Genomic DNA, 21,604 nt, shown 5'->3' with positions numbered 1-21,604 from the left:
TATTTCTCCAAAGTTAAAAGGAAATACATTCAGTTTGTTTTTAATGATCTGAATATTGTGAAAACCCTGGGGTTTTCTTATTTACAGAAAATTGTTCAGTTGTTTTTTTCTCCTGGTTAACTCAGAAATGTGTTAAATGTAATTCTTCAAACTTCTAATGAACAAAATTACTGAGCTGAAATATGAGGTTTACTAAATTTAAACTGATATGGCAAACCCCTTCAAACTCTGTGCTTCCAGTATCTGCATCTAACACATTCTACACACTCAGTATGTAGTTATCTACTAATATCTTCAGATTTTGATTCTGCAGGCACTGATATCCACATATTGATGCATGACAGAGTCGTAACTGTGCACAGAGAGGCGAATAGTAAGCTTATTACTGTGCCTGAGCAGCTTGGCTGGTAGAACTCTTGTAGGAGGTACTGCTCTTCTCTTAGCAACAAAATTACACCATAGGTGTTTCCCCAGTCCAACAGCTTGAACTGTCCTCATTTTCATGCTCCCCATATAGACTCTGTCCAAGCTGGAAGAAAGGAAAGACTTATTAAGAATGACTTTCATCCTGTTTAAATTCTGAGCATGTTGGCAAATATACTGATAAAAGGAAGCAAAGATTCCTTTTCCAATATAAAAACAAGCCAGCTGTGCTGAAGGTACAACTTGTTTCTGACTTTTCCACTCTATTTTTAATACAAAAATCACACTACTCTCTAAATGTGATATTGTACCACAAATTAAAAGACAGGTGAAAAATCAAGTGATGCATTTCCCTGGACCTGCAGAAGGCTTGTTTTAAGGTTTATCTTGCTGAAAGAGTCAGTTCATATAAATTTAACTTCCTCCAGGCAGCTTACCCATTCTGAGTAAGGAGCAATGACCTACACCAGTCTTGCTAAAGTAAGAGTCACCACATTTTGTGATGATACAACTAAAAAGAGACATTTGATTAGCAGCTCAAAATCTTAGCAGATGGATTCAAGTAGCCCCTGCTGGTACAACCCCAGTATGTGCATTCATATGGACTTACTGTGCACCTACTCCTTTGCAGTATATCCATGAAACGATTTCCCATCCTCTGTGGGTTTCTCACTTGTGCTGTGACTAGGGTTTTTTGGTTCTCATGCTAAACCAGACTAGTACATTGAATAGCTGTTCTTCCTGCCAAATTGTATTTCAGTTACATCAAACAGTGATGAACAGTCCAGTTTTCTACACAGCTTTATGAAACTTTGGGTCAGTGCAACAAAGATGGTAAATAAATGTCTAAGGCTGGTGAAGGTGACTCTGAAAGGCCTCATTGCTGCAAGGAAAAGGTGCATGGGGTCACCACACTCTAAAGCATTAAGAACATCAAAAAACTGCCAGTTAAATCCCATCAAGGTTATGGCACTAACAGACACACACATGATGGCTTGATGTATAAAAATTGAGAAAATCACATTTGTGGCAGCTGCTCACAATAAAGCTGTGCATCTGAAAGCATGAAATAAACTGTCTGTGTAGTCAGAGGCATACAATTAAAATGTGACAAAATTACCTCTGATTTATCCAAAGGTAAATTTGTCACTCCTAGAGAAGGGCTGTGTTGCTTCTAGAGGCTGAATCTTGTTTGTGACTTTTAAAATTTGGACAGCTGAAAATACTAGTTAACTTACTCACACGTTCCTGGCTTCTGCTGGATCTGTGGATGCTGTATTCACTGTAGGAATACTAAACTATTGTTAAGGTAGCCTAGCCCAGGTACTTTCAGTTATCAGGGCATTCAAGCAGTGATTCTGTGAAAGCTATCCAATTTAACACATATCCAGCAATTTCAACGATTGTTGTTAATATATGAATAAGCATCAAACAGAAGAAAAAACTGCTTGCAGCTAAAAGTACATGAGGGAGAAGACACCCTCAGAAATGGAGGGATAAAGGAAATATTGCAGAAAACTATGCAGAAAGTACATGTGACTCCATATATTATGACTTGTGAGGGAACATTAATACTCACTTAAAAGATTTCCAATGAAGAAATTCAGTCCAAAGCCCTCAGTTTTTATGCATCAATATTCAGAATTACTAGAACCGGAGGAGAGGTTTGCAGAGGCAGAAAAAAGTGGTAATACAAGATCTCACATGCCTATAAAGTTTTTTAGGTAAGAACAGGAGCATGTTTTCTGCAAATGCATATTGGTCATACGTAGGGCATGCAAGTGGGTTCACTAGTTTGAGGATCTCTGCTGAATCAGAAATGGTAAAAACAGCACTACTGTAGATGATGTGCATTTCTTCCTGAATCACTTGCCATCCTTTCAATTAATATATACATGTTGTTTACCAAACGGCTTGGATGAAAATATTTTATTGTATCTTGTGAATAACCTATTCAAATGTTTGTTGTTAATTGCTTCACGTTTGTAAAAAACCCAGTTTCTTCATTACTGTGCCACAAGATAATTGTAACTGTTAGCTTTTATGCTAGAATCTTCTAGTTTACTTTTATGCTAGAGTCAATCGCTGAAGAAACTTTTTTGCCTATAACAAGTTCTTACCAGGAACAGCAGTTACTCAAACCTGCCATGAACAAAACTCCCTTTCCATAGATGCTAAGAAACAGTTAATAACAAGGGGCACTAAAAGCAAATCACAAAATCCAAATGTCTGGAATTTAGATGAAGACTTATGAATACTGCTTTACTAAATGCCATTCCGCATTTATGACTTCAGGGCAAAATATATGAGCACCAGACAATGTGAACATATTAATTAATGCTAATTACATCTCTGCACTACAGATGGGTTCTATTCTCTTGACATGAGTATGTAATATGTTTGGCATAAATGTCATTTAAAATATTTATGCATAAAAATAATCTGTAGTTTGCAAATACACAGTCAGATGTCTTTTAATTGTGAAGATATTATGTGCTACAGCCCATACACATTGACCTGCAGCGTGAACAGTGTAGATCTTCACCATCATATGAGCTCTGTTACAATGACCTGCTAAATTTTCTAATGTCCCCTGCCTCTCTGTTACCACTGTCCGCCCCGCAGCAGCCAGGGAGACAGGGGAGACAGTTTTAGCTTATCAAAGAAGAACCTAAAAACGAGGCTCTTTCCCTTTGCTGAGATGGCAGTTACAGCTTTATTTCTTGGGATCCTACAGAGTGAGGTAGCAGGAGGGAAAGAGGAAGAGGTATCGATAAGCATCCCTTTTTGAAGACAGGGGGAAAGGGGTGGGGGGAATTTACACAACCAATAAGGGGAACTGGGGAGAAAAAGATAACGGAAAGAAACTTACAATTCTACATTTTCGGGGGTACATTCTTTGGGTCATACCATTTTTCCTAACTGCATTACAACAATGGCTCCTGTGAATCCTTAGGGTTTTTGCTGTTCCTGCTATGTGACTACCAGTACAGCATGGATGCACATGCAATATAGGCAAGGGTTGCCTCCTCTGTGTCACATACATAACTGAGAATGGAAGGGAGGAAAGATTTTCTTCTTCAAAATCCACCCTGAAATCCATCCCTGGTACACAAGCTAAGAGTAAATCAGCACTACTTCTATTTATCCCAGTGAATATTCCTATACTGTAGGTACAGCTCTTTGTGCCAGCTGGTTATACTCACTAGTGTGGATAGAAGGTAGGATTTCTGCCTCCGTTCCTCTCTATCCCTCTGGAGTTCTGACCAGTACCATTACTAACCTGCAACAAGTACACTGTTCATTCAGAATCAAAAAAACATAGACTCATAGGATCATACTGTGGTTTGGCTTGGAAGGGTCTAACACCCATGAAGTAACTGGCAGAAGCCAGGGACATATTCAGTTAGGCCAAGTCATTCAGAACTCTGTCCAACCTGACCTTGTATGTTTCTCGGAAAGGGACCTCTACCACCTCTCTCAGCAACCTATTATAGTGCTTCGTCATATAAAATGTCTGAGTAGCCCTCTTTTAGTCTAAAACAATTTCTTCCTGCCCAATTGCTAGAGGCCATACTTAGAAGTCTGTCCCTATTTTAAGCCACCTTTTAGTACTAAAAGGCTGCAATAAGATCTTCCCAGAATCTTCTCTTCAGGCAGAATACCCCCATTCCCTCAGCCTTCTTACACTAAAATTCTGCTTCTTACCCTAAAAACTCACATCAAGAGAGTCTCAAAATGACTAGTGAAAATTAGTAAATACCTTTGACCTTAACGTCTCTGTGTGTTTAATAGTTGGCAGTTAATAATAGGAGAGTAGTAATCTATAATCTCATTTGTGAAAATACAGGAGGTGTTCAGCCTATGCCTGATGTCCTTCCTGATGTCCTTCATTACAGCAGAGATGTTCCCATCTCTCTGTTCAGTTTCATGGTCTCCTCTGGACTCCCTCCAACAAGTCCACATCTTCCTGTGCTGGGGACCCCAGAGCTGGATGCAGCACTGCAGGTGGGGTGTCCCCAGAGCAGAAGGACAGAATCACTTCCCTTGCTCTGCTGCCCACACTGCTTTGGATGCAGCTCAGGTCAGACTTGGCTTTCTGTGCTGCAAGTGCACATTTTTGGTTGTGTCCACTCTCTCATTCACCAGCACCTCCAGGTTCTTCTCAGCAGGGTTGTTCTCAATCCCCCCACCCCCAGCTTGTATTGATACTGGGGCTTTCCTTGACCCACAGGCAAAACCTTCCACGTGCCCTTGTTCAATCTCGTAAGGTTCACATGGACTCATTTCTGGAGCTTGTTGAGATGTCTCTGGATAGCATCCCATCCTTTGGCAGTGTCAACTGCATCATTCAGCTAAATGTCATCTATTCAGTGGATCTGTCTGTTCATTGGCTCAGGGGCAGCAGATTTTTGCAGCAGATACAATCATTTGTATGCAGATACAGTTAAAATGAATTTAAATAAAGGCCAAGCAAAACAAAGGACATTTTTACAGTTTACTCTTATATTTTCCAAGATTTGGGATTAGGTGGCTATTTCCCATGTGACTGAGGGAACTGATCTTCATATTTCTTCCAAGTCTTGCATAAAAGCATATTCTATTTGTCCAAGCTAGTTCATACCAAAGGGAAACACCTTGATTGTGAGGCAGAGGCAAACAGTCTTTGTTCCTCACACCTTCCTCCTCAGTTCCTTGTTAGGTCACTTCAACGTTCTTTCATAGTACTGGAATTTGTATAACATTTTCCACCGGTAAAACACCACTTTCCAGCTCAGTGAAAGAAGAAAAGGAGGCAAACTCTGATGGGATTAAGGAAGTTTCTGCCTCTGTAATGATGGGGTAAAGGCAGTGCTTCCTATTGCTCCAATATTATTGCCTGAAGTTTTCCAGCTTGTAACATTCAGGTTTTATTTGTCTATCACATTGCAAGTATTAACTGCTGGGGCTCAGATTCTCAAATTTTGTTGCATAAGACTGACTAGTAAAACTCCCATATTATCAGAGGAAGAAACCTTTTGTTACAGGTGTTTCTTCAAGTCCTTGATGTGGTGAGAAACAAAGTCAGGATAATTATTGCTGTAACCTACTTCAGGCCCATTCTGCAATGACTAATGGGATCCTTAGAAAGCTGTTATTATGTCTTGCCTGTCAGCCATCCTAGAGTTCTACCAGTGTTGTTACTCAACCACTGTTGGCATTCACTTTAAGGAATCCAGAAGTTTGGTTATTCTTGCAGTAAATGGTAGAGAATAAGCAATCAGCAGTGGGAAACAGTACAGGAAAGAGAAAGAAGGAAAAACTGGACTGGTCTGATTGGACAATCTTAGGAAGTTACTTTTACCATCTGTCTCTGTCACATAATTAAATATTATCCAAGCTTCTCTTATCCTACATGATCATCAATTTTGCATTTGTTTTCTGGATATTGGACCTGAAGCACAGCAATTTCATTTGAGAGAGTGCCCATAGCAATCCCTGAAGTTAACAAATGCACTTAAATATTAATGAAGTCAGTATTCTGCTTTTTACACTAAAAACTCACATCAAGAGAGTCTCAAAATGACTAATGAAAATTAATAAATACCTTTGACCTTAATGTCTCTGTGTGTTTAATAGTTGGTAAAAGAAGGAGAGTAGTAATCTCTAACCTCATTTGTGAAAATAAATGTTTGGGAAGTGTTCAACTCCTATACTGATGTTAATATGAAAGGAAGAAAATTATTAATTCAGAGCAGGAGTTGAATTGTGTACAACAAATAGGGCATAAACTACACTGCACAAGGAGCTAAAAACAGCTTATTGGAGAACTGGTTGTTAAAAGAGCTCCATGCATTACAGGCACTGGGTGCACACAAGCTTTGCAACTTCACTTTTCTGCTTATGTAGTTTTTATGTTTAATATCTGCAGCAGTAGTACGTAGTACTTCTAGCAGAATCTAGAAGATCAGGGCTTTAGAAGATGATATTTAGAATCTAATTTTTTTAAGAGAACAATAATTTTAGGTTACAGAAATGATGGAAGATAATTTCATTACCTGTTTTACTGTATGGAAAATGCTATTTTATACTGTAAAACCAATTTCTGAAATCCCTTTTATTGTCTATACATACTTAGAGTTTTGTGATCTGCGCAGAAAACCAAAGGTATTCCTTTCTCTTAAAAATAATTTTCTGAAAATTTTCTTAGTTTCAACTACAGACACTTGTAAGTAGAATTATGATAGTAAATGAGAAAAAGTTAAACAGTCACAAAGCAAAGCAGCATTTTTGTTTCTATTTATTTTTCTTACTCTTTTAATATTGTTATTTAATAATCCCCATTTACATAGGTCCAATAACAAATACAGACTTCAGGGGAAGGTTCGATGCCTTTTTATATCCTCTCTATTCTACAGCAGAATCAGGCAACACCAGGACTGATACTTATATTACTAGTGTCTCAAAATCACATAAAATCAAACAATAACAAATGTAGTCAAAAACTTTCAGGACTAACAAGGAGAAAACACAATAAAAATCTTTATTATCTTTTAGAGTCAACATGAAGCAGTGTGTTGGAGTATATGTATACAGTTACAATTTTCCTGAGCATATATGAAATGAATCAGAGGCCTGCTTGGGACAGCTCTTTAAGAATATTGTATTTCAGTGATTACAGGGTTGTCTAGTGCAGCCAAGGAAGGAAGTGGCGCCATAAAACCTTACAGAACATCTACAAGAATTCTAAATGAATTTTTAAATTTTTTTAATTTAAAAAATTAAAAAAGGGTTTTTTTTTAAAAAGGGGTGAAAACATTAGGTTAAATAAACCCAGCTCAGAGAATCAAAGAGAAAACAGTCAAAGACCTTGATCATAGCTGTGTGCAACAAAGGAACAAATTACAAAAAACTTTAAACCTCTTCTGGCACAACAATATCTGCACCAATCACCAAAAGGCAGAAACAGCATATATAATCAAGGAACATTAAGCATGTCAAAGGATTATGTACATTGAGAGGGATGACTACAAAAGAAGTCCTTCTGATTATCGAGTTTGGTGATAGTGTTCTTCAAGGTGGAATGATAAAAAGTTTCAAGTTTGATGGCTCATTTCTGATACTGATGCAGTTAACCCAGATTACTCTTGGTCCACTCAATCCCTCACAGCTATTTTCCCCTCATTTTCTGCATGTGGTTTTGTTTTAAGGAGAAGGATGAAGTGACACAGATCTCTGAACAATCCTATTGTAGTTTAACGAACTAGTAGAGTATGTGTCTCCCTACCTTTGTTTCTAGGAGATAAGTTTGTCCCAAACCATTTGAAGGCTTTGTCCAATTATGAAGAAAAAGATATGTGACTTTAGAAACACTTTGGAATATAACAGGTACAGAGCTGTTACTCACCCAATAGTTCTGCACAAAAATATAGCCTTGTTGGTTTAAATGACAGTTTGTAAAAATGACTCACTCAGGCCTTTACTCTGCAGACAGGTCTGCGTGAATGGATACTTGTTCTCTTGAATAATAGTCACGATTAATATATATGTGTGTATATATATATATAGGTAGGGTTTTTTTTTTGTCTCTCAGAGCTAGATTTTCATAAAGCAGGGATTTGAAAAACTCATCTCCTTCAAGGGCCTTACACCCAAAAGAAATAGCGGATATTGAAGATTCTAAAAGGTTATCTCAGGTTTTCTTCTGTGAAAGCAGGCAGGAGATGCATTTCCTCCTTAGATGATATATGGGGCTTGCTTCTGCTGCTGGACTTCTGTATTCTTATATCTGCTGATACAAGTAATAGGAAGAAGACTCTCATGGAGCACCCTGTGTGCACTGCTCTAGTGGCCCATAATCCACAAAAATTTCTACCTGTTCCAGTGTGCAGATGTGGGCATACAGAACACCATGAATACTAGCTTGCTGTGTTCTCAAGACCCATTAAGTATTTTGTTTGCAAGCAAGCGTTTAGTTAAGTTTGGACACAGGTTTTAGAACTTTCTGGAAGAAGAAATCTGGTGCCTGTTCAGGACCTCCTTGCCTGCCCAGGCTCTGCCTGTACAGGCTGGCTCAGCCCCAGGCAGAGAAGAACGTACCCCTGTGGAAGTAGCACGCCAAAAGAGAGCAGGGTCTGCTGTGCTACAGCCACAGGTGGCAGCTGCCAGTGTCAGGGATAAAGAAACACATATAAATCTTTGTCATCTTGGTTCCTTGCCTCATCCTCAACTCTAACCTTAGAGTACAAATGCAGTCAACATATTGCAGTAAATTTAAAGCAAAAGGTATTTCTCCCCCAGGCATGATTAAGAAAAATATCTGGGCCACTTGACTGGAGTTTTTTTACCACAAGAATAAATATTTTCTGAGAGAATGCATTGAATCAAAGGATGGTATTGATCTTAGTATAACATGCTCAATTGTTACATATCAGGCTTTTAAAAATAAATAAGCAAAAAGAAATTTGAAATTGTCCTTATAAAAATGAGAACAAATTACCACAGACTGTTTGAAAAATGATCTAGGGGAATGTGACAAAACATGGGGAATAACACTAAACAGTGAGTGTCAAGCCAATGGAGAGGAATTTGACTGTGAGAAACAGTTGCTGAGCATGTAAATAAAATTATAGATGATTAGAGATGGAGCGAGAAAGAAAATAAATATACACAAAGACAGCATGAATAGCTGCATGCCAGCATGCAGTCAAAATAATATGAATTGATCACACACATTTCAGACAAGCCATTCCTCAAATGTCAGAAAAAAATAGCACTCTAATGAACATAAAACACATATAGCCCACTTACTGCACTCAAACTGTAAAGATATGGGTCTAACCAAGGTCTAAAAACCCAAAGATGATAGATTCTACACTTCCTTAGGCAATCCACATCAGTATCTGGGATCTTCCTGTTAAAAAATCCTGTCTGTGGTCTAGCTCAAATCTTCTTTGCAACAGCTTTCTACATTTCATGCTTTATTTTTATGACCTAGTAAGCAATTTTTCTTCCTTCTTTGATTCTACCTAATACATATTGAAAGTCTTCAGTATACATTAAAGAGCTACAGTGCTTTTCATGTTTCTTATAAGTCATATTCCTTGAGCTATTTTTATACTTATAGATTTTTTTTTTTTCTGGATAATTTTGCTTGAAACACAATGCCAAAACCTGGCCAGTTTTCCAGCTAGTGATTTACCAGAGTTGAACTGAAGAGAAATATTCTGTCAAATCCATGTCTTTACTTCACCATTTGATACTTTCCATTTTCTCTCTGACATTTCTGACACTTTCTCTGCTTGGCATATACTATATCTGCAAGAACCTGCTCTTCTGTGTAGAATGTCACAAGCATTTCATAAGAACCTGTGGCCTTTTGTGCTTGTCTGAAAGGCAGTGCAACCCAGAACCACATTCAAAGCTGAAGCCAGAATGCAAAACTGCCAAGAAAAGCATAACATTGATCCTACCTGTTATGTCTTCTCAGTCAAAGAGCTTCCTGCACTAAAGGCCATAATATTTTAGAGCTACAAATGGACATTTCTGCATCCATTTATCCATCAATCCATCACTTTTGGAACTCATTTGATCTTTTAATTTCCAAAGTATTTTATGACAATGAGACCCACAATTTACCTGTAAAGTATTAAGATTCTGTAATGTTTACATTTACATTACATTGCTCCCTGATAATTTCCTTAAGGGCTTGATAGTTTTTGTGAGCTTAAAAAAATTAATAAACACTCCTTATTCATCTTATTCAAACCATTTACAATTTTATAGCTCTGTATCACCTCCCTATCTTCTCCAAGCATGGGAAGTCTTTTTCTTGCCCCTTTACAGAAGCTGCTGCTCTTCTCAGTGACTGTCCCTCTTTTGTAGGATTTTAAAAACATTCTCTAACACCTCTTTTCAAAACACCTTATTAGGTATGAAGTGTTCAAAAGGAGGACCAGGATGAGTTGACAGTGATAAATGGGATTTTCTGTTTTGTTCTCCCTATACCTAGTAATTTCTAACATTCTCTTCATTGTTTTTTCCCCACCTCCAGTGGTTTCAGATCTCTATCTGAAAGACAATAGATGCCACACTTTGAGACAGCTGTTATATATTTATAATTATGGTATTTTTACCTCATGTGCATGTTATTATACTTGTCACAATTTTATTTGGTTGTTTTTACTGAACAGACGTCCAGTATTTTAAGATCTCTGTGGATTTCTTTGCAGTCAGTTTTATATTTGTCTAGCATGCATAATATATCACCTGAAAATTTTGTTCTTTCACTATTCTCTCCTTTTCCATATGGTTATGACTATTTTACACATATAGTATTCTACCTCAGATTCTTTGGGGGATCTTCTCTCATAGTTTCTTCTCATTTTAAAATCTGATTATTTAACCTTATTATTATTATTTTTACATCTTATGTATAACATTGTAAGTTATTTTGGCACCTTGGATAAGGATATCTATGAAAAAAATATTAAACAGATGACAGGTATTCTATTTCCTTCTCTAGAAGATCTAGATCTCTAACAGATGGTAAAGCATGACTCCCAAACAGAAGTTCTGCTGGTTGTCTGTCAGTACATTGCATTTATCTATGTATTTACTTGTATAATATTTATTTAAATAGAAAGAAAACTGATTTATGAATCAGCAGTATCTAGAATTTCTCTTGGAGCCTGTTATAAGCTTGGTGTAACATTTTTTAATTGTCCAGACCATTAGTCCTAAGAGGCTGATTTAAACCACAGGTTATATATTTCAATACTACTGCTCAGTAATCTCATGTTTGAATTTCTTTACAACTCTGGGTTGATAACCATCCTATCCTTGTTACTTAGGATGGTTAATTTAAGTGGTTTGTTTTAAACAATTTTTTGTTAATATTTGAATTGAGACAGTTCCTCAAATTAATCACTTCTAAAGAGTGGTGTTGAGAATTGATGTGACCTTCTCTTCAGTGAAAACGGATGCAAATAATTAGTTTAGCTTTTTCTGATATTATTTATGTTTGAGTTGAGTGCTGCTTGTGATCACAGGTCTGTTGCACTAATGGTCTGGTCAGCTGCTTCTTTCCAATGTGGTTAAGTTGTCTGTGAACATTTATCTAGGGCTTCATAATAGTATTTTTGGACTTTTCTGTGATTATGCCTTTAGCATTATAGAGATTCTTCATCTTGTTTTTTCCCCCCTCTTTTGGACATGCCTACATTTTTTTAAAAGTTATTCTGTATTCTAGCATCTTTCTTTGTGGTTGAATCACAGCAATGTTATTTTGGTTTTAAATGCTTTTAATACTCTTGATGTCACCCTAGTAGAGGGTATTTATTGACATTTGGTGTATTGCATGATATTTTTGTAGTCTCCAATCCAATGTAAACTTTTTTAAACTTATTCTTTCAATTTTTTTTCCTCTAAAAATTAGAATGTTACTGTTGGAGAAGTCTTGTCTCATTTTCCCTATAGCCTTTACAATCTCAAGATGGGCTATTCACTCCTGAATGCTGGAAATCTTAACAGCATGATAGCACAGAATTGAAAACTGTCATTATTATAATTTTTGACCTCACTAATTTCTCATCAGTTTGTGGTAATTGTTATCATTCTGGTAATATGATAGACTGTGGCACTAATCCTGTACTTCTCTTTGGGAATGTAATTCACAGAGGTTCATGCACACACATACTCTGTAGCATCCTTATCTAATTCCTCAGCATTATTTTTTAATTACTAATGCTGCCCTCCGCCTACACAGTGTCTATTCTTGAGTGAGAGCAGAATTTCATATTTCCAAAGTTGAAATACACCTAGTGTCAAGAGGATAGAGCCAGGTTCTTCTCAACGGTGCTAAGCTATAAAACAGGCAAAAGGCAAAAACTGATGCACAGTAAGTTCCACCAGAACATGAGGAACAACTTACCTACTGTGTGGGTGTTTGACAACTGGAACAGGTTGCCCACAGAGGTTGTGGAGTCTCCCTCATTGGATATATTCAAGAACTGTCTGGACAGAATTCTGTGCCATTCTGGAATGAGCTGCTTGACCAGGGAGGTCGGACCAGATGAACCACTGTATTCCATTCCAACATGACCCATTCTGTTATTCTGTGGTTGCTTTTGTGGACTGCTCTTTCAATTAATCAAAATAATTTTCAGTTCTCATGCTGGCCTTCTGCAAGCTTGCAGATCCTTCAACTTGAAATAATCTATAAATTAAACAAACATACCCAGTTATGAATAAACATATTTAATGGTATTCAACCAGGACAGAGTCTTAAAACAATAAAATAGCAAACTATTGATAAATTCTCTTTGCACATGGTTTTCTAATCACATTAGCTTGCCTGTGAATGAAAATGCCACATAAGGAAATATAAAAAGACTTCCTGAAATCCTGCTAGATTCCACTTCTCTGTTTCTTGAGGCCTATTACTCATTAAGAAGGAAATTAGGTGACCTGTTAAGACTACTTCTTGGCAGGTATAAGTACCTTTTACATATCCCCATTATCATCTAAATGCTTAATAATAGTGTCTTTCACTACTGGCTTCATTATCTGGGGGGAACCAAAGGTAAACTGTCAGGTTTGTTAAATTCTCCTCTTACCTTTTCCTCTCCTTAAAAATATAAATAGTGAGTTCACCCTATCCAAATGCTTATATCTTATAAAACAGAGTGTGCTAACACCAATAATGAATTAACAGAATCCAACTATTAGTTTGCTGTGCAATGGCCCAGGGCTACCACAATCCTCTATGGGCTGTAGCTAATTCCTTTGCACATAATGCACTGAGCTCACTAGCTCTCCAGGATGAAGTCTGTGCTACATAGTCTATGCAACAGTAAAAACTGTTAGACAAAAAAGTTTACCAGACTAGTGATAAGACCAAATTCATATGGTTTTCAGAACCATTCTATACTGCTTAATACTATGTGATTACTAACTCTGCAGTAGTTTAAGGAGATACATTATAAGCATAGAAAATGACATAATTAATTCACCTGAGAGGCAGCTGGCATGGTGCTTGGACAATATTTGAGTAGCCAATTAAATATCACATACTAAGTTAGCTTGAAGGAAATAACAGAAAAGCTTGCCAAGCTGATGAATGAAAAATGATAATCTGCTCACCAACTTTTTCTCTAACACATTAAAAAATACAATTAGTAGAAGTTGTGGGATAAGAAGTTTTAACAAGAGCCATGATTGACAAAATATCTTGTGCCAAAATATCCTCTGCCAATCTCAGTTCAGTTCAGTTTCATTAGCAAAAAATTCATTCACTCAAGTACTGTCAAAATGTGGAAGAGAAACCCAGTAGGTCAGCATCAGAGCAGATCAGTCCTGCTCATTACAGGGATTGATTCTCTGTTTGAGGTTTGATTCCTTGGAACTATTTGTCATTGCCATCCATATTCAACTTGAATGGAGGTTGCTGAAATATATTGACACGGATATAACTGCTCTCTTTTATTGCTGAATAGTATTTATGGGAATATACTGAATACTATTTATGTAATCACTTATTAATTTTCTGATTCCTGATCTTTTAGTGCATATCTTTCTTACACATTTGTGGATTTTGAACACTGAAATAGGAGCAGCCTTGTGTCACAATCTTGTCTGTCACATTTGCTGCACATTTTCTTTTATCCAGAATCGTGTTGTGCTTTATATCTCCCAATTTGTACCTCTAGTTAATTGTGTTGTGCATTGGACTTCCCATTTGTACCTTTAGGTTATTGTCACTGACTTTATTTTGATAAATGTGTCCTTTATTTTGGACTTACACTCCAAATTAGGCATGCCATGTTCTGCCATCGAAGAAACAAATCTAATTTGCAGTGCAAAAGTAAACTGCATTTAGCTCTAATATAGTGGAAATCAACAGGTTGTCCATCTCTTTTTGCTTTTCTACAGGTTTTGTCTCCCTTCCTAAGGAAGCAAAATTTACTCTGTTGCACATTCTGTCAGTGTAAATCTTGCAATAAGCTTTGGAACCTTCCTGAAAATTTCAACTGATTTTGACAGTGCTCAAGGTCTCAGTGTTACAACATTCCCACAAGCTGAGTAGAGCCAGGCAGAGTGTAGAAACCCAATCAGTCTCCCACTGAGGGCAGAGCTGCACCACAATTCATTTATATGGATATTCTCTGTCTTAGACAATGTAGACTAGCTCATTAGCTGCCTATCACCAGTTTTCTTTAGGCCATGAACCTTTCATTTTTCTTTCATTTCATTCTGTGATTCATTATCTGTAGTCCTTCTTTATATGAAAGAGTAATTTTCTATTGATTGGGTCAATTGTACATTGCATTTCTACAAATACTTGTTCTTGGTACATTTGACAGTATTATTTCTGGAATTCAGCTTCTTTTGTTTGTTTGTTTTTGTTTTTTGTTTTCATGGCATGTCCTCAGACAACTTGAAATATCTGCATATGTTCCTCAATGTTGAGTAGTATCTTGCAAATTTGCTTCTGGAATCATAATATCTCAAAATCTGAAAGGTTCCCATTGTCCTGCAATATACGACTTGATTTACATATAGACACATATATAAAAGAGCTTACAAAAGTAGTGGCATCCTTTTGAATATAAATGTTGTTATTTCTGGATTTTCTATGCACTTTTGCCCTGTTTACACTCAGGACTCGGATGTTTATGTTTACGCTTCCTTGCTTTTACTACAAAACCAAAGAAAATGGTCAGCAAACAGGAGATAACCTCATTGCAAGTCACAGAACCCCAGGAAACCTGGCTTAATGAATTCTACTACTGCTTGTTTTTTCCTTCTTCCTCCCCTTTTCTGATATACTTCCTCCTGTCAGTCTTGTCTGCATTAATTTTAAGCTACTACACCTTACTGCATCCTTTCATTCTGAATCTTTCCTGTGACTTCTTTCTCCCCTCTTCTCATGAATCTGTCATTCTCCCTTTCCTTGTCTAGGCCTCCCTCCAGACATATTTCTCTCACTCACCTCTCTCACTCTACAGCTTTCCATCCCTCCCCATGCTATATCCACACAACTGTGTGCAGACATACACCACATATGTACACACAGAGAAACAGAAGTGCATGTACACATTTCTGCAGGACTTTCCCCACACCAGCACATTTTGAGATAAGTTTAGGAACATGGTCCTTTTTATTTTCCTCTGAAAGACTTAAACATTCTTATGTCTTCTCTTTACAACTCTCTCTTCTCTCTTCAACAGTCTAGATTCTTTGCTTCCACCTACATAAGAACAGACAGCAGGCAACACTTTATTTTAAACTTCACTAGATTCATAATTAGGAATAGGTTTTAAATACATTATTTGGTAGAGAACATGATCATCTTGTGAATCAGCACGCTAGACCAGGTCTGCATTTGGCCCCAATTTGCTTATCCAAATGCATTATCCTCCATTTCCTAGTGCACATCACAAAGCCTTAGAATATATATGCCTCAATTAAACGATTTCTGAAAGCATGAAGCTCATTTTGTGGCATATCTGTATGTGTTTTGTATTAATCAGATTAATCGGGGATGAGAACATGAATTAAATTAACTTTATGTTCACTCTACAGGAAGAGTGTACAGGAAAAAATCACTGGACTGGAAGAAAACTGAATGCGGTAAGAAGATGCAAATTCATTATATAATCCTGTAAGCAAATATTTCATTTTTCCTAATATATTTTACTAGATTATTTCTTTTGTTAAGTAAAATATCTGTCCTATGAGAAGCATATTTGGTTTTGTTTTTTTACCCAGCCAGGCACATAAGCAAAAAGGTGAGAATATTTACACAGAATGATGCCTTTCTTAAGGAAAGGTATGCAAGACAAATTATTTTAAAGTGGCAAGTCATGCAGTACTCGTTAGTGATCTATGAGGAGGAAAGAAGAATACTTGAACTTCTTGGCTAGTTGAAGCTGAGTTCCCAACAGCACGTGTCCAAATCCCACTTAACATACCCAAACTATATTAATTCAATTAGACCTTTTCTTCCCTTGTAGGACAGGGTTACAAACTGCACTGATATGATGATGCAGAATGTCTTCTTGGGACATTACAATGGTCACTTCTTGTCACCTCAGTGGTTTCCAGCTGCACAGACTTTTCTCAAAAAGAGGATTTGCTCCGTATGCTCTCTAACTCTCCTGCCAGAACCTACTGTCAGAAGGTGCAGCACTGAAATGGGTAGGCTGGATTCCAGCCCCCAAGCAGCCTTGCTGATGACTGAACCACCAGCTCATACTTTCCACAGAACTGCTGTAATCACAAGCTAAATACTTTTAGGCCAGAAAATTTTTCCTTCCTCTGTGTGAAGATGTGTCACTGTGCAACCAGGAATCAAAGCTGAAGGGTGTAAAGGGAAAACAACAGAATAGGTTGAATCCATGATCAAATGATGACAAGGACCTCCAGGGAAGAGATGCAATGCAAATTGTTCCCCTTGCTAAACTTTATAGTCATGCACCAGAAAGCCCAGAAGGGAATTATACCTCATGAGAAGTCTAATTAATTATGAGTTTTAATAACTTTATAAACAAATGAATTATGGGTAAGACAATGAACATAGCAGGTTTTTTTTTATCCCAAAAGGGTAATGAAGCTTTATGTTAATTGGGGAATAGAGCATGAAGATGCAGCTCTTTGTTAGATTGGAATACACATTGACTAAGATTCAGAATTATTCTAGCCCAGGGATTTTCTGTAAGATACTGTCAAGGCTAAGGTATGAGAATAGTGTAAACATTGCAATTATGCAAATGTGGATTTGATGCAAATATAACTGAATTTAATTTCAAGATTTCACCACAAATATGCGGCATGTAAGTATGTACAGTTTAAATTCTGTAAACAAGTTGCATTGGATTATAAAATCATATCATGATAACCAGCTCACATAGTTTCATTTGTAGTACATAGAAAACTTTTAATCAAAACTTTTTTTGATGTGACTGATACAGGAAAAAAACAACATAGAATTGTCTGAGTGATCTCACCTTTACCTGAAAGTTAATGTATCTGTGCTCTAAAGACTAGTTTATTCATTTCCCATTAATGCATCTTAGGATAGAAATAAACAATACTGGGAATTGCAACCAGAATTCAATAGGGTTTTTTCCCTTCCTCAAGTTAAGCTCGCTCTCAATAGAATCAGGCTGTCTTTTTTAATTTGTCTACAGTCCCCCAGCTCTTGAATTCCTTGTGTGAATTGAATTTAACTGTGCCTTGTGCTTAAAAGGGGTCTCTAACTCGTAGTTAAGGATTTTGAAATCAAGGTATTCTACTTCCTTGGCAAGTGTTCTATCCATTTGGCCATCAGGATCAGAGACACTAACAAAGGAGTCTTAATGTGCCCAAATCATAGAATATGCTGAGTTGGAAGGGACCTATCAGGTCAATTGAGCCTAAATCCTGTCTCTTCATAGAACATCCCAAGAATCACACCATCTCCCTGAGAGTGTTGGCAACACACTTCAGCTCTGTCAGTCCTGGTGTTGTGACCACTTCCCTAGGGAGCCTGTTCCAGTGTCTGACCACCCTCTTGGTGAAAATCTTTCCTGATATCCAACCTAAATCTTCTCCAACTCAGCTTCATGCCATTCTCTCAAGTCCTGTTCAGTGCTTACAAGAGTGAAGAGATCAATGTCTGTTGCTCCACTTCCCCTCTTGAGGTTGTTGAACACCACAGTGAGGACTCCCCTCAGTCTCCTCCAGGCTGAACAGATCAAGAGATCTCAGCAGCTCCTCATCTGGCTTCCCTCTCAGAACCTTCACCATCCTCGTGGCCCCTCTTTGGATCCTCTCTGATAACTCAGCACCTTTTTTAAAATGTGGTGCCCAAAACTGCACACAGCACTCGAGGTGAGGCTGCTCCAGTGCAGAGCAGAGTGGGACAATCCCTTCCCTTGCCCAGCTGGCAATGCTGTGCCTGATGCTCTGCAGGACACAGCTGGCCCTACTGGCTGCCAGAGCACTGTTGACTCATCCAGCTTGCATCAACCAGGACCCCCAGGTCCTTTTCTTTGTTGGTGCTCTCCAGCCTCCTGTTCCCCAGCCCATGCACACAACTAGAATTGCCCTGTCTCAGGTGCAGATTCTAGCACTTGTGCTTGTTAAACTTCATACAGTTGGTGATTGTCTATCTCTCTAGTTTGTTGAGGTCTCTCTGCAGTTTCTCTGCCCTTGAAGGAGTCTGAATTTCTCTCAGGATTCTATGTCTAAAATTTGTTTAATATGGAGTTTCTGAATATACAGTTTTCATGAGATGCTTTCAGCAAGGACATTATATGAATCTACATCTAAGACTAAGAGCGATATATTAAGGAATGCTGGACTATCTGTATTTGCAGTGAAATGCTTTATGACTATGATTTGTGATACTTCTTGATTAGCACATATTATACGTGAGATCCCTCAGGGTCAATGCAACTTTACCTTCACCTCTGCAAAAATGAACTCTGTTCAATGCAGCATCGCAGCATTAATTCACTCCAGCTCACAATTATTTTCTCTTGGGAAAAATGACTGTGAAGCCAGGTGCTTCATCCAAAATGCATCCCAACTACAGAAAAAAAATGTTAGTGGTCATAGCATGTGAGGAAACATTTAGTAATCAAATCTTACAGCTTTTAGATGTACAAACAGATGGCAAGGCATCTCAGCAGGTGTTACTACCAGCCCTTTGGCAAGACAAAACCTCTCAGTGGATACTAAACCTACTATCAGAACTGTTTGAGATAACGCTTCAATATCCTCTACCAAAAATGTAACTCCCTTGCTAGAATACTTCATATATTTTGGAAGCACAATCCAGTAACTAAGAGAAATTGTCCTGAATTTTGCATATTTCAAAGCCATACTCACAAGCAAGAAACAAAAAATAATTTGATCATCAAGTTGCAACAGAAGCCTTAGTTCAAAGCTTCTCACCAGCTCCTCATAATCTAGATGACAATGAATAAATAAGGATTCTGCTTCAAACTCTGCAATTTATATTGAAAACGTTAGCCAGATAATGAAAGCTAAACTCAAATCCCCACCCCAATAATATATTTTTTGCCTAGAATTTACATGAAATGGATCAAAAGTATTTTCATCCTTACCTTTGTTATATGCAAATGCATCCTGTACATTTTACACTGTATCTGGTTTCACTATGAATTTCCATGTTCCCTGGATACAAGCTAATTGTGGATTGTATGAAGAATTATATATTGTTCTAAAAATCTTTTTAATTTTCACTGAATCATATCTACATAAGACAAAAAGAAAGTTATAATAAATTTCAATTATTGTTCATATTTTACAGAGGAATATTCTATTTTTTGAAGTCAGGCAACATCATATACTTGTTCTTTTTTTACACAATGAAACTCAAATTGGATCCAAGTTCCAGTTTAACCTCTTGGATGAACAACTGCAGCAGTGTGTTGTGAAGTGAGTTTTATCAGAGTCTTTGCTACCCTGATCCAAATTTCTCTTATTCAATGGCCAGCTTCTGGCTGAAAGGACTCCACTCTGCAAGCACCCTCCTGAAGGCACTTCCTGCTAGGTCAGGTGGAACTGCCTGATCTGTGCTGGCAGCATTTATCAGTCCCAGAAACGCTTTGCACATGACTGGCTGACAGGCCAAAATTTGGGTGTGGTTGTTTGCCCATGTTACTAATTAGTTACATTGCAAACTACATGAGGAGTTAAACAGTAATATACAGATTAGGGTCTTCCACTCACACATTACAAGATCAGCTAAATTACCAGGATTTACACATGCATGCAACAATGCCCATTTAAGGACTTCCTTAAGTTTGGAACGCAAAAGTGATGAAAATGCATTTAAAATAGAATAAGATTTCAGTTGCTGTTTGGCCGTCTTCCAAAAATACGCATTTCCACCTCCCAAAAAATACAGCACTAGAGAAGTTAACCTTAGTTGGAATTTCTAAAATTGGAGAGGGGGAAGGCAGAAAGGCACATTTTGTATAGCCCATGTCATGGTCTTTTATGATGAAATGAGTGGCTGAAACCAGGGGGTATCTGACATACTAGAGGACAGGGTTGCTCTGTAAGGACACCTTGAACAAGCTGGAGAATGTCCTGGCAGGACAGAGCCTTGCACCCAGGGCAAAAGCCCCCTAACAGTGGTATAGGTTGAGGATTGACTAATGAGATAGTGGCTTTGCAAAAAAAACAAACCTGTGGGTCCCAATTAAAAAGTGAAACGAGGGTCAACACTGCAACTCTGGGGAAATTAAGACTAACACCTATACTGTGCCACATCAACATCACAGGGGGTGAAGGCAGATGATTATTATTTACTTTCCATTTGGGAGGCCACGTCTGCAACACTGTGTCCAGTATGGGTTCCTAGGTATGCAGGGAATACTTAGAAGACAGAAAATACCCAGAAGAAGATAACCCACATGGTTCCAGGGGCATGTGACAGAGGGGGAGGCTAAGGAACTCAGAAGAGAACATTGAGATGACATAATCCCAATGCTTCACTGAATGGGGGGTTATTAAGAAGGAGGAACTTCTCACTTTTTTGGAGATGAATAGGAAAAGGACAAGAAAGAATGGCCATTGACATTGTCTGGATGCCAGTTGCCCTCCAGAGCTGCTCTATCCCTTCCCTGCTCAATTGGACAGAGGAGGGAAAATATAATGAAATCTTATGAGTTGAGATAAGGATGGGGAGAGATCTGTCATTGTCATGGGCAAGACAGACCCAGCTTGGAGAAATCAACACAATTCAAAATCTAAGTATGATAATGAGAACTAAAACGAATTTTAAAAACACATTTTCCCCACTTCTCCCTCCTTCCAGGGATTAACTTTATTCCCATACCTTTATCTCCTCCCCAGCAGTGGTGCATGGAGCCAGGTGGTTATCTTTATGGTCACTTCATCACATTATTTCTGCTGCTTCTTGCTTTTCAGGGAGAGGAATCCTTCTCACAGGCCACAGTTCTCCATGAACTGTTTCAGTATGGGTTCTTTTTTCACAACAGATGGGAAATCCTTCAGGAACAAATTGTTCCAGCATGTGTCCCCCATGGGATTACAACTCCTGCCAGCAAACCTGATCTAGCATGGGCTCCATGCACCTACAGGTCCTGCCAGGAACCTGCTCTAGGGTGAACTTCCCACAGGGTCATAGCCTCTTTTGGGCATCCACCTGCTCTGCTGTGGG

General features: G+C 37.9%; 1 long non-coding RNA gene across 1 annotated transcript; it reads right to left on the bottom strand.

Moving 5' to 3' along the window:
• Positions 1–9,759: 9,759 nt before the first annotated feature.
• LOC131591827 (uncharacterized) lies at positions 9,760–18,952 on the bottom strand. Its single transcript, XR_009280466.1, has 3 exons — positions 18,850–18,952; positions 12,335–12,619; positions 9,760–10,041 (listed from the first exon to the last, which is right to left on the bottom strand). It is a non-coding gene; the product is annotated as an uncharacterized LOC131591827 (long non-coding RNA).
• Positions 18,953–21,604: the final 2,652 nt, after the last annotated feature.

Source organism: Poecile atricapillus, chromosome W (genome assembly GCF_030490865.1).
Source record: "Poecile atricapillus isolate bPoeAtr1 chromosome W, bPoeAtr1.hap1, whole genome shotgun sequence".
In the NCBI taxonomy this organism is placed as follows: domain Eukaryota; kingdom Metazoa; phylum Chordata; class Aves; order Passeriformes; family Paridae; genus Poecile; species Poecile atricapillus.
The sequence above is the reverse complement of the archived record's forward strand: the minus strand, read 5'-3'. Positions and strand labels throughout refer to the sequence as shown.